This window comes from Hyla sarda, chromosome 8, assembly GCF_029499605.1.
Source record: "Hyla sarda isolate aHylSar1 chromosome 8, aHylSar1.hap1, whole genome shotgun sequence".
NCBI lineage: Eukaryota > Metazoa > Chordata > Amphibia > Anura > Hylidae > Hyla > Hyla sarda.
Genome location: NC_079196.1, coordinates 116,265,275 through 116,279,856, shown reverse-complemented (window position 1 = coordinate 116,279,856; position 14,582 = coordinate 116,265,275). Strand labels below are relative to the sequence as shown.

General features: G+C 43.5%; 9 pseudogenes; all 9 read right to left on the bottom strand.

The window, feature by feature from the left end:
• Positions 1 to 342: 342 nt before the first annotated feature.
• Positions 343 to 606, bottom strand: LOC130288890 (U2 spliceosomal RNA; annotated as a pseudogene).
• Positions 607 to 2,071: 1,465 nt separating this feature from the next.
• Positions 2,072 to 2,335, bottom strand: LOC130289691 (U2 spliceosomal RNA; annotated as a pseudogene).
• Positions 2,336 to 3,796: 1,461 nt separating this feature from the next.
• On the bottom strand, positions 3,797 to 4,060 carry LOC130288889 (U2 spliceosomal RNA; annotated as a pseudogene).
• Positions 4,061 to 5,530: 1,470 nt separating this feature from the next.
• Positions 5,531 to 5,794, bottom strand: LOC130288888 (U2 spliceosomal RNA; annotated as a pseudogene).
• A 1,470-nt stretch (positions 5,795 to 7,264) lies between these two features.
• On the bottom strand, positions 7,265 to 7,528 carry LOC130288824 (U2 spliceosomal RNA; annotated as a pseudogene).
• Positions 7,529 to 8,992: 1,464 nt separating this feature from the next.
• Positions 8,993 to 9,256, bottom strand: LOC130288887 (U2 spliceosomal RNA; annotated as a pseudogene).
• A 1,471-nt stretch (positions 9,257 to 10,727) lies between these two features.
• LOC130288885 (U2 spliceosomal RNA) lies at positions 10,728 to 10,991 on the bottom strand (annotated as a pseudogene).
• Positions 10,992 to 12,475: 1,484 nt separating this feature from the next.
• Positions 12,476 to 12,739, bottom strand: LOC130288884 (U2 spliceosomal RNA; annotated as a pseudogene).
• A 1,473-nt stretch (positions 12,740 to 14,212) lies between these two features.
• Positions 14,213 to 14,476, bottom strand: LOC130288883 (U2 spliceosomal RNA; annotated as a pseudogene).
• Between the last annotated feature and the right edge of the window lie 106 nt (positions 14,477 to 14,582).

The following is a 14,582-nucleotide window of genomic DNA, read 5'->3' as shown; positions in this document are numbered from 1 at the left end:
TTCACTGACCACAGATACCAATGCATGGTCAAGCAACAGCAATGACACACCCTTGTGTATAGGCATGAGACCCTCACGTCATTTAACAGGATTCAGCACCACCCACAAGACAGCTACCTGTCATGTCATGTCAAACCTGCACAGGTGTGCTAGATTATTATTATTTAGTTTTATTTTATTTTTTTACACCAATCAGTGTGCAAACATGGTCATTAAAACGCTAAATGAATAGACGTTCATAAACCAGTCAGTGCAACTCATCATTTTGGTCTCCAATTCTCAAACTCAAATTCTCACCCACGGAGGATTAAATGAGAATCTTTCTTGTTTAACACTGGAATGGGGTGGTGCACTGTTCACTACCCGAATATACTGCCACATCGGGTCAATGCATAGGGCGACAGAAGCAAGCTTCCAAATCAGCTCCCTTTCTCAAAAATCCATTTAATTTATGGTCCCCAGATAGGGAACGTATGTATCAGTATGTGCTCACAAGTCACCCAAGTGCAAGTATTCACACAAAAAAAAACGTGCCTCAGGATGCGATCTGTCGCAAGATCCTTTCTTTTTTTACACTTGATCTAAGCCAAAAGGCCTAGAGGGGATAACCGGGAAAGGGGTGGACCCAACCATGTCCCCTTCATGAGCACTCACATTACTCATAGGAATGGAAGGAAGGCTGGCAGCCAACCAGCCTCCCATACACTCTCTGGGTGGGTGGCAGTCAGCCACCCATACATACATACAGCACAGGCTAAACCCACATCATCACTTAAAAAAAGGACAGGCGACCATTGCACTCTGATGGAGCATTTAGCAATGCAATCCATAGCCTGGCTTTTGCCTGAACCCCCATCACTCCTCCTCTTGCATATAAGACAATATTTCAGATCTGCATATGAAAACAACACGCCTACCTTTGTTGCACATAGCTGCCTGCCTGTCTCTAGTTACCCCACTGGCTGTAGCTGCGTCCCTTCCGACATGGAATAACACCAACTGTAACGATAAACTGAAAATTAACAGTATAAACCTGCATCATTTTGGACTCTGGTATTTGCTGAATCCGGGTGACCTGACAATCGATGGTGGTGCCGCTGGTGATTCTGGCCTTCTTGGAATCTGTTGGGCCTATGTGTTAGCTCACACATCACTTGGGTATCCATGGTAACTACCACAACATGGTCATCTGCAGTTTACATCTAGCCCGTGGCATTGAATGGCATTTTAAAAGTGCTAAGGGTCCTGGTGCAATAATCCTCCCATGAGGATCAGCCTCAACGGCTTTGTAGATTGCACTCATGTCAGCAACTCCATATACATTTTTTTTTCTTCATGCTTCTTTCTTCATCCTTTTTTCTTTCTGTCATTCAGACTTTCATTCATTCGATCTCTCTCACTCACTTGCTTTAACTCATTTGTTCTCACTCACTCACTCACTCAATCACTCACTCACTCATTCACTCTCACTCACTCTCACTCTCTCACTCACTCGCTCACTAAGTCAGTCTCTCTCTCTCTCTCTCTCTTTTTCTTTTTATATATATTTTTTTCCGTCTTCTTCTTCTTCTTCTTCTTCAGACCCTGTCATAGCACTAATGCCTTTCCAATACCACCAGCAGATGGAGACACTCCATTGCAACATTGGTTGTGAGCAGCAGTTTCTAAAAACAAATGCCTCATGGCGGATTTCCCATCCATCAATGGATGGTAAATTTTGTTTTTATCATTCACTGACCACAGATACCAATGCATGGTCAAGCAACAGCAATGACACACCCTTGTGTATAGGCATGAGACCCTCACGTCATTTAACAGGATTCAGCACCACCCACAAGACAGCTACCTGTCATGTCATGTCAAACCTGCACAGGTGTGCTAGATTATTATTATTTAGTTTTATTTTATTTTTTTACACCAATCAGTGTGCAAACATGGTCATTAAAACGCTAAATGAATAGACGTTCATAAACCAGTCAGTGCAACTCATCATTTTGGTCTCCAATTCTCAAACTCAAATTCTCACCCACGGAGGATTAAATGAGAATCTTTCTTGTTTAACACTGGAATGGGGTGGTGCACTGTTCACTACCCGGATATACTGCCACATCGGGTCAATGCATAGGGCGACAGAAGCAAGCTTCCAAATCAGCTCCCTTTCTCAAAAATCCATTTAATTTATGGTCCCCAGATAGGGAACGTATGTATCAGTATGTGCTCACAAGTCACCCAAGTGCAAGTATTCACACAAAAAAAAACGTGCCTCAGGATGCGATCTGTCGCAAGATCCTTTCTTTTTTTACACTTGATCTAAGCCAAAAGGCCTAGAGGGGATAACCGGGAAAGGGGTGGACCCAACCATGTCCCCTTCATGAGCACTCACATTACTCATAGGAATGGAAGGAAGGCTGGCAGCCAACCAGCCTCCCATACACTCTCTGGGTGGGTGGCAGTCAGCCACCCATACATACATACAGCACAGGCTAAACCCACATCATCACTTAAAAAAAGGACAGGCGACCATTGCACTCTGATGGAGCATTTAGCAATGCAATCCATAGCCTGGCTTTTGCCTGAACCCCCATCACTCCTCCTCTTGCATATAAGACAATATTTCAGATCTGCATATGAAAACAACACGCCTACCTTTGTTGCACATAGCTGCCTGCCTGTCTCTAGTTACCCCACTGGCTGTAGCTGCGTCCCTTCCGACATGGAATAACACCAACTGTAACGATAAACTGAAAATTAACAGTATAAACCTGCATCATTTTGGACTCTGGTATTTGCTGAATCCGGGTGACCTGACAATCGATGGTGGTGCCGCTGGTGATTCTGGCCTTCTTGGAATCTGTTGGGCCTATGTGTTAGCTCACACATCACTTGGGTATCCATGGTAACTACCACAACATGGTCATCTGCAGTTTACATCTAGCCCGTGGCATTGAATGGCATTTTAAAAGTGCTAAGGGTCCTGGTGCAATAATCCTCCCATGAGGATCAGCCTCAACGGCTTTGTAGATTGCACTCATGTCAGCAACTCCATATACATTTTTTTTTCTTCATGCTTCTTTCTTCATCCTTTTTTCTTTCTGTCATTCAGACTTTCATTCATTCGATCTCTCTCACTCACTTGCTTTAACTCATTTGTTCTCACTCACTCACTCACTCACTCATTCATTCACTCTCACTCACTCTCACTCTCTCACTCACTCGCTCACTAAGTCAGTCTCTCTCTCTCTCTCTCTTTTTCTTTTTATATATATTTTTTTCCGTCTTCTTCTTCTTCTTCTTCTTCTTCTTCAGACCCTGTCATAGCACTAATGCCTTTCCAATACCACCAGCAGATGGAGACACTCCATTGCAACATTGGTTGTGAGCAGCAGTTTCTAAAAACAAATGCCTCATGGCGGATTTCCCATCCATCAATGGATGGTAAATTTTGTTTTTATCATTCACTGACCACAGATACCAATGCATGGTCAAGCAACAGCAATGACACACCCTTGTGTATAGGCATGAGACCCTCACGTCATTTAACAGGATTCAGCACCACCCACAAGACAGCTACCTGTCATGTCATGTCAAACCTGCACAGGTGTGCTAGATTATTATTATTTAGTTTTATTTTATTTTTTTACACCAATCAGTGTGCAAACATGGTCATTAAAACGCTAAATGAATAGACGTTCATAAACCAGTCAGTGCAACTCATCATTTTGGTCTCCAATTCTCAAACTCAAATTCTCACCCACGGAGGATTAAATGAGAATCTTTCTTGTTTAACACTGGAATGGGGTGGTGCACTGTTCACTACCCGAATATACTGCCACATCGGGTCAATGCATAGGGCGACAGAAGCAAGCTTCCAAATCAGCTCCCTTTCTCAAAAATCCATTTAATTTATGGTCCCCAGATAGGGAACGTATGTATCAGTATGTGCTCACAAGTCACCCAAGTGCAAGTATTCACACAAAAAAAAACGTGCCTCAGGATGCGATCTGTCGCAAGATCCTTTCTTTTTTTACACTTGATCTAAGCCAAAAGGCCTAGAGGGGATAACCGGGAAAGGGGTGGACCCAACCATGTCCCCTTCATGAGCACTCACATTACTCATAGGAATGGAAGGAAGGCTGGCAGCCAACCAGCCTCCCATACACTCTCTGGGTGGGTGGCAGTCAGCCACCCATACATACATACAGCACAGGCTAAACCCACATCATCACTTAAAAAAAGGACAGGCGACCATTGCACTCTGATGGAGCATTTAGCAATGCAATCCATAGCCTGGCTTTTGCCTGAACCCCCATCACTCCTCCTCTTGCATATAAGACAATATTTCAGATCTGCATATGAAAACAACACGCCTACCTTTGTTGCACATAGCTGCCTGCCTGTCTCTAGTTACCCCACTGGCTGTAGCTGCGTCCCTTCCGACATGGAATAACACCAACTGTAACGATAAACTGAAAATTAACAGTATAAACCTGCATCATTTTGGACTCTGGTATTTGCTGAATCCGGGTGACCTGACAATCGATGGTGGTGCCGCTGGTGATTCTGGCCTTCTTGGAATCTGTTGGGCCTATGTGTTAGCTCACACATCACTTGGGTATCCATGGTAACTACCACAACATGGTCATCTGCAGTTTACATCTAGCCCGTGGCATTGAATGGCATTTTAAAAGTGCTAAGGGTCCTGGTGCAATAATCCTCCCATGAGGATCAGCCTCAACGGCTTTGTAGATTGCACTCATGTCAGCAACTCCATATACATTTTTTTTTCTTCATGCTTCTTTCTTCATCCTTTTTTCTTTCTGTCATTCAGACTTTCATTCATTCGATCTCTCTCACTCACTTGCTTTAACTCATTTGTTCTCACTCACTCACTCACTCAATCACTCACTCATTCACTCTCACTCACTCTCACTCTCTCACTCACTCGCTCACTAAGTCAGTCTCTCTCTCTCTCTCTCTCTTTTTCTTTTTATATATATTTTTTTCCGTCTTCTTCTTCTTCTTCTTCTTCTTCTTCTTCAGACCCTGTCATAGCACTAATGCCTTTCCAATACCACCAGCAGATGGAGACACTCCATTGCAACATTGGTTGTGAGCAGCAGTTTCTAAAAACAAATGCCTCATGGCGGATTTCCCATCCATCAATGGATGGTAAATTTTGTTTTTATCATTCACTGACCACAGATACCAATGCATGGTCAAGCAACAGCAATGACACACCCTTGTGTATAGGCATGAGACCCTCACGTCATTTAACAGGATTCAGCACCACCCACAAGACAGCTACCTGTCATGTCATGTCAAACCTGCACAGGTGTGCTAGATTATTATTATTTAGTTTTATTTTATTTTTTTACACCAATCAGTGTGCAAACATGGTCATTAAAACGCTAAATGAATAGACGTTCATAAACCAGTCAGTGCAACTCATCATTTTGGTCTCCAATTCTCAAACTCAAATTCTCACCCACGGAGGATTAAATGAGAATCTTTCTTGTTTAACACTGGAATGGGGTGGTGCACTGTTCACTACCCGAATATACTGCCACATCGGGTCAATGCATAGGGCGACAGAAGCAAGCTTCCAAATCAGCTCCCTTTCTCAAAAATCCATTTAATTTATGGTCCCCAGATAGGGAACGTATGTATCAGTATGTGCTCACAAGTCACCCAAGTGCAAGTATTCACACAAAAAAAAACGTGCCTCAGGATGCGATCTGTCGCAAGATCCTTTCTTTTTTTACACTTGATCTAAGCCAAAAGGCCTAGAGGGGATAACCGGGAAAGGGGTGGACCCAACCATGTCCCCTTCATGAGCACTCACATTACTCATAGGAATGGAAGGAAGGCTGGCAGCCAACCAGCCTCCCATACACTCTCTGGGTGGGTGGCAGTCAGCCACCCATACATACATACAGCACAGGCTAAACCCACATCATCACTTAAAAAAAGGACAGGCGACCATTGCACTCTGATGGAGCATTTAGCAATGCAATCCATAGCCTGGCTTTTGCCTGAACCCCCATCACTCCTCCTCTTGCATATAAGACAATATTTCAGATCTGCATATGAAAACAACACGCCTACCTTTGTTGCACATAGCTGCCTGCCTGTCTCTAGTTACCCCACTGGCTGTAGCTGCGTCCCTTCCGACATGGAATAACACCAACTGTAACGATAAACTGAAAATTAACAGTATAAACCTGCATCATTTTGGACTCTGGTATTTGCTGAATCCGGGTGACCTGACAATCGATGGTGGTGCCGCTGGTGATTCTGGCCTTCTTGGAATCTGTTGGGCCTATGTGTTAGCTCACACATCACTTGGGTATCCATGGTAACTACCACAACATGGTCATCTGCAGTTTACATCTAGCCCGTGGCATTGAATGGCATTTTAAAAGTGCTAAGGGTCCTGGTGCAATAATCCTCCCATGAGGATCAGCCTCAACGGCTTTGTAGATTGCACTCATGTCAGCAACTCCATATACATTTTTTTTTCTTCATGCTTCTTTCTTCATCCTTTTTTCTTTCTGTCATTCAGACTTTCATTCATTCGATCTCTCTCACTCACTTGCTTTAACTCATTTGTTCTCACTCACTCACTCACTCAATCACTCACTCATTCACTCTCACTCACTCTCACTCTCTCACTCACTCGCTCACTAAGTCAGTCTCTCTCTCTCTCTCTCTCTTTTTCTTTTTATATATATTTTTTTCCGTCTTCTTCTTCTTCTTCTTCTTCTTCTTCTTCAGACCCTGTCATAGCACTAATGCCTTTCCAATACCACCAGCAGATGGAGACACTCCATTGCAACATTGGTTGTGAGCAGCAGTTTCTAAAAACAAATGCCTCATGGCGGATTTCCCATCCATCAATGGATGGTAAATTTTGTTTTTATCATTCACTGACCACAGATACCAATGCATGGTCAAGCAACAGCAATGACACACCCTTGTGTATAGGCATGAGACCCTCACGTCATTTAACAGGATTCAGCACCACCCACAAGACAGCTACCTGTCATGTCATGTCAAACCTGCACAGGTGTGCTAGATTATTATTATTTAGTTTTATTTTATTTTTTTACACCAATCAGTGTGCAAACATGGTCATTAAAACGCTAAATGAATAGACGTTCATAAACCAGTCAGTGCAACTCATCATTTTGGTCTCCAATTCTCAAACTCAAATTCTCACCCACGGAGGATTAAATGAGAATCTTTCTTGTTTAACACTGGAATGGGGTGGTGCACTGTTCACTACCCGAATATACTGCCACATCGGGTCAATGCATAGGGCGACAGAAGCAAGCTTCCAAATCAGCTCCCTTTCTCAAAAATCCATTTAATTTATGGTCCCCAGATAGGGAACGTATGTATCAGTATGTGCTCACAAGTAACCCAAGTGCAAGTATTCACACAAAAAAAAACGTGCCTCAGGATGCGATCTGTCGCAAGATCCTTTCTTTTTTTACACTTGATCTAAGCCAAAAGGCCTAGAGGGGATAACCGGGAAAGGGGTGGACCCAACCATGTCCCCTTCATGAGCACTCACATTACTCATAGGAATGGAAGGAAGGCTGGCAGCCAACCAGCCTCCCATACACTCTCTGGGTGGGTGGCAGTCAGCCACCCATACATACATACAGCACAGGCTAAACCCACATCATCACTTAAAAAAAGGACAGGCGACCATTGCACTCTGATGGAGCATTTAGCAATGCAATCCATAGCCTGGCTTTTGCCTGAACCCCCATCACTCCTCCTCTTGCATATAAGACAATATTTCAGATCTGCATATGAAAACAACACGCCTACCTTTGTTGCACATAGCTGCCTGCCTGTCTCTAGTTACCCCACTGGCTGTAGCTGCGTCCCTTCCGACATGGAATAACACCAACTGTAACGATAAACTGAAAATTAACAGTATAAACCTGCATCATTTTGGACTCTGGTATTTGCTGAATCCGGGTGACCTGACAATCGATGGTGGTGCCGCTGGTGATTCTGGCCTTCTTGGAATCTGTTGGGCCTATGTGTTAGCTCACACATCACTTGGGTATCCATGGTAACTACCACAACATGGTCATCTGCAGTTTACATCTAGCCCGTGGCATTGAATGGCATTTTAAAAGTGCTAAGGGTCCTGGTGCAATAATCCTCCCATGAGGATCAGCCTCAACGGCTTTGTAGATTGCACTCATGTCAGCAACTCCATATACATTTTTTTTTCTTCATGCTTCTTTCTTCATCCTTTTTTCTTTCTGTCATTCAGACTTTCATTCATTCGATCTCTCTCACTCACTTGCTTTAACTCATTTGTTCTCACTCACTCACTCACTCAATCACTCACTCATTCACTCTCACTCACTCTCACTCTCTCACTCACTCGCTCACTAAGTCAGTCTCTCTCTCTCTCTCTCTCTTTTTCTTTTTATATATATTTTTTTCCGTCTTCTTCTTCTTCTTCTTCTTCTTCAGACCCTGTCATAGCACTAATGCCTTTCCAATACCACCAGCAGATGGAGACACTCCATTGCAACATTGGTTGTGAGCAGCAGTTTCTAAAAACAAATGCCTCATGGCGGATTTCCCATCCATCAATGGATGGTAAATTTTGTTTTTATCATTCACTGACCACAGATACCAATGCATGGTCAAGCAACAGCAATGACACACCCTTGTGTATAGGCATGAGACCCTCACGTCATTTAACAGGATTCAGCACCACCCACAAGACAGCTACCTGTCATGTCATGTCAAACCTGCACAGGTGTGCTAGATTATTATTATTTAGTTTTATTTTATTTTTTTACACCAATCAGTGTGCAAACATGGTCATTAAAACGCTAAATGAATAGACGTTCATAAACCAGTCAGTGCAACTCATCATTTTGGTCTCCAATTCTCAAACTCAAATTCTCACCCACGGAGGATTAAATGAGAATCTTTCTTGTTTAACACTGGAATGGGGTGGTGCACTGTTCACTACCCGAATATACTGCCACATCGGGTCAATGCATAGGGCGACAGAAGCAAGCTTCCAAATCAGCTCCCTTTCTCAAAAATCCATTTAATTTATGGTCCCCAGATAGGGAACGTATGTATCAGTATGTGCTCACAAGTCACCCAAGTGCAAGTATTCACACAAAAAAAAACGTGCCTCAGGATGCGATCTGTCGCAAGATCCTTTCTTTTTTTACACTTGATCTAAGCCAAAAGGCCTAGAGGGGATAACCGGGAAAGGGGTGGACCCAACCATGTCCCCTTCATGAGCACTCACATTACTCATAGGAATGGAAGGAAGGCTGGCAGCCAACCAGCCTCCCATACACTCTCTGGGTGGGTGGCAGTCAGCCACCCATACATACATACAGCACAGGCTAAACCCACATCATCACTTAAAAAAAGGACAGGCGACCATTGCACTCTGATGGAGCATTTAGCAATGCAATCCATAGCCTGGCTTTTGCCTGAACCCCCATCACTCCTCCTCTTGCATATAAGACAATATTTCAGATCTGCATATGAAAACAACACGCCTACCTTTGTTGCACATAGCTGCCTGCCTGTCTCTAGTTACCCCACTGGCTGTAGCTGCGTCCCTTCCGACATGGAATAACACCAACTGTAACGATAAACTGAAAATTAACAGTATAAACCTGCATCATTTTGGACTCTGGTATTTGCTGAATCCGGGTGACCTGACAATCGATGGTGGTGCCGCTGGTGATTCTGGCCTTCTTGGAATCTGTTGGGCCTATGTGTTAGCTCACACATCACTTGGGTATCCATGGTAACTACCACAACATGGTCATCTGCAGTTTACATCTAGCCCGTGGCATTGAATGGCATTTTAAAAGTGCTAAGGGTCCTGGTGCAATAATCCTCCCATGAGGATCAGCCTCAACGGCTTTGTAGATTGCACTCATGTCAGCAACTCCATATACATTTTTTTTTCTTCATGCTTCTTTCTTCATCCTTTTTTCTTTCTGTCATTCAGACTTTCATTCATTCGATCTCTCTCACTCACTTGCTTTAACTCATTTGTTCTCACTCACTCACTCACTCAATCACTCACTCACTCATTCACTCTCACTCACTCTCACTCTCTCACTCACTCGCTCACTAAGTCAGTCTCTCTCTCTCTCTCTCTCTTTTTCTTTTTATATATATTTTTTTCCGTCTTCTTCTTCTTCTTCTTCTTCTTCTTCAGACCCTGTCATAGCACTAATGCCTTTCCAATACCACCAGCAGATGGAGACACTCCATTGCAACATTGGTTGTGAGCAGCAGTTTCTAAAAACAAATGCCTCATGGCGGATTTCCCATCCATCAATGGATGGTAAATTTTGTTTTTATCATTCACTGACCACAGATACCAATGCATGGTCAAGCAACAGCAATGACACACCCTTGTGTATAGGCATGAGACCCTCACGTCATTTAACAGGATTCAGCACCACCCACAAGACAGCTACCTGTCATGTCATGTCAAACCTGCACAGGTGTGCTAGATTATTATTATTTAGTTTTATTTTATTTTTTTACACCAATCAGTGTGCAAACATGGTCATTAAAACGCTAAATGAATAGACATTCATAAACCAGTCAGTGCAACTCATCATTTTGGTCTCCAATTCTCAAACTCAAATTCTCACCCACGGAGGATTAAATGAGAATCTTTCTTGTTTAACACTGGAATGGGGTGGTGCACTGTTCACTACCCGAATATACTGCCACATCGGGTCAATGCATAGGGCGACAGAAGCAAGCTTCCAAATCAGCTCCCTTTCTCAAAAATCCATTTAATTTATGGTCCCCAGATAGGGAACGTATGTATCAGTATGTGCTCACAAGTCACCCAAGTGCAAGTATTCACACAAAAAAAAACGTGCCTCAGGATGCGATCTGTCGCAAGATCCTTTCTTTTTTTACACTTGATCTAAGCCAAAAGGCCTAGAGGGGATAACCGGGAAAGGGGTGGACCCAACCATGTCCCCTTCATGAGCACTCACATTACTCATAGGAATGGAAGGAAGGCTGGCAGCCAACCAGCCTCCCATACACTCTCTGGGTGGGTGGCAGTCAGCCACCCATACATACATACAGCACAGGCTAAACCCACATCATCACTTAAAAAAAGGACAGGCGACCATTGCACTCTGATGGAGCATTTAGCAATGCAATCCATAGCCTGGCTTTTGCCTGAACCCCCATCACTCCTCCTCTTGCATATAAGACAATATTTCAGATCTGCATATGAAAACAACACGCCTACCTTTGTTGCACATAGCTGCCTGCCTGTCTCTAGTTACCCCACTGGCTGTAGCTGCGTCCCTTCCGACATGGAATAACACCAACTGTAACGATAAACTGAAAATTAACAGTATAAACCTGCATCATTTTGGACTCTGGTATTTGCTGAATCCGGGTGACCTGACAATCGATGGTGGTGCCGCTGGTGATTCTGGCCTTCTTGGAATCTGTTGGGCCTATGTGTTAGCTCACACATCACTTGGGTATCCATGGTAACTACCACAACATGGTCATCTGCAGTTTACATCTAGCCCGTGGCATTGAATGGCATTTTAAAAGTGCTAAGGGTCCTGGTGCAATAATCCTCCCATGAGGATCAGCCTCAACGGCTTTGTAGATTGCACTCATGTCAGCAACTCCATATACATTTTTTTTTCTTCATGCTTCTTTCTTCATCCTTTTTTCTTTCTGTCATTCAGACTTTCATTCATTCGATCTCTCTCACTCACTTGCTTTAACTCATTTGTTCTCACTCACTCACTCACTCACTCACTCAATCACTCACTCACTCACTCATTCACTCTCACTCACTCTCACTCTCTCACTCACTCGCTCACTAAGTCAGTCTCTCTCTCTCTCTCTCTTTTTCTTTTTATATATATTTTTTTCCGTCTTCTTCTTCTTCTTCTTCTTCTTCTTCTTCAGACCCTGTCATAGCACTAATGCCTTTCCAATACCACCAGCAGATGGAGACACTCCATTGCAACATTGGTTGTGAGCAGCAGTTTCTAAAAACAAATGCCTCATGGCGGATTTCCCATCCATCAATGGATGGTAAATTTTGTTTTTATCATTCACTGACCACAGATACCAATGCATGGTCAAGCAACAGCAATGACACACCCTTGTGTATAGGCATGAGACCCTCACGTCATTTAACAGGATTCAGCACCACCCACAAGACAGCTACCTGTCATGTCATGTCAAACCTGCACAGGTGTGCTAGATTATTATTATTTAGTTTTATTTTATTTTTTTACACCAATCAGTGTGCAAACATGGTCATTAAAACGCTAAATGAATAGACGTTCATAAACCAGTCAGTGCAACTCATCATTTTGGTCTCCAATTCTCAAACTCAAATTCTCACCCACGGAGGATTAAATGAGAATCTTTCTTGTTTAACACTGGAATGGGGTGGTGCACTGTTCACTACCCGAATATACTGCCACATCGGGTCAATGCATAGGGCGACAGAAGCAAGCTTCCAAATCAGCTCCCTTTCTCAAAAATCCATTTAATTTATGGTCCCCAGATAGGGAACGTATGTATCAGTATGTGCTCACAAGTCACCCAAGTGCAAGTATTCACACAAAAAAAAACGTGCCTCAGGATGCGATCTGTCGCAAGATCCTTTCTTTTTTTACACTTGATCTAAGCCAAAAGGCCTAGAGGGGATAACCGGGAAAGGGGTGGACCCAACCATGTCCCCTTCATGAGCACTCACATTACTCATAGGAATGGAAGGAAGGCTGGCAGCCAACCAGCCTCCCATACACTCTCTGGGTGGGTGGCAGTCAGCCACCCATACATACATACAGCACAGGCTAAACCCACATCATCACTTAAAAAAAGGACAGGCGACCATTGCACTCTGATGGAGCATTTAGCAATGCAATCCATAGCCTGGCTTTTGCCTGAACCCCCATCACTCCTCCTCTTGCATATAAGACAATATTTCAGATCTGCATATGAAAACAACACGCCTACCTTTGTTGCACATAGCTGCCTGCCTGTCTCTAGTTACCCCACTGGCTGTAGCTGCGTCCCTTCCGACATGGAATAACACCAACTGTAACGATAAACTGAAAATTAACAGTATAAACCTGCATCATTTTGGACTCTGGTATTTGCTGAATCCGGGTGACCTGACAATCGATGGTGGTGCCGCTGGTGATTCTGGCCTTCTTGGAATCTGTTGGGCCTATGTGTTAGCTCACACATCACTTGGGTATCCATGGTAACTACCACAACATGGTCATCTGCAGTTTACATCTAGCCCGTGGCATTGAATGGCATTTTAAAAGTGCTAAGGGTCCTGGTGCAATAATCCTCCCATGAGGATCAGCCTCAACGGCTTTGTAGATTGCACTCATGTCAGCAACTCCATATACATTTTTTTTTCTTCATGCTTCTTTCTTCATCCTTTTTTCTTTCTGTCATTCAGACTTTCATTCATTCGATCTCTCTCACTCACTTGCTTTAACTCATTTGTTCTCACTCACTCACTCACTCACTCAATCACTCACTCACTCATTCATTCACTCTCACTCACTCTCACTCTCTCACTCACTCGCTCACTAAGTCAGTCTCTCTCTCTCTCTCTCTCTTTTTCTTTTTATATATATTTTTTTCCGTCTTCTTCTTCTTCTTCTTCTTCAGACCCTGTCATAGCACTAATGCCTTTCCAATACCACCAGCAGATGGAGACACTCCATTGCAACATTGGTTGTGAGCAGCAGTTTCTAAAAACAAATGCCTCATGGCGGATTTCCCATCCATCAATGGATGGTAAATTTTGTTTTTATCATTCACTGACCACAGATACCAATGCATGGTCAAGCAACAGCAATGACACACCCTTGTGTATAGGCATGAGACCCTCACGTCATTTAACAGGATTCAGCACCACCCACAAGACAGCTACCTGTCATGTCATGTCAAACCTGCACAGGTGTGCTAGATTATTATTATTTAGTTTTATTTTATTTTTTTACACCAATCAGTGTGCAAACATGGTCATTAAACCGCTAAATGAATAGACGTTCATAAACCAGTCAGTGCAACTCATCATTTTGGTCTCCAATTCTCAAACTCAAATTCTCACCCACGGAGGATTAAATGAGAATCTTTCTTGTTTAACACTGGAATGGGGTGGTGCACTGTTCACTACCCGAATATACTGCCACATCGGGTCAATGCATAGGGCGACAGAAGCAAGCTTCCAAATCAGCTCCCTTTCTCAAAAATCCATTTAATTTATGGTCCCCAGATAGGGAACGTATGTATCAGTATGTGCTCACAAGTCACCCAAGTGCAAGTATTCACACAAAAAAAAACGTGCCTCAGGATGCGATCTGTCGCAAGATCCTTTCTTTTTTTACACTTGATCTAAGCCAAAAGGCCTAGAGGGGATAACCGGGAAAGGGGTGGACCCAACCATGTCCCCTTCATGAGCACTCACATTACTCATAGGAATGGAAGGAAGGCTGGCAGCCAACCAGCCTCCCATACACTCTCTG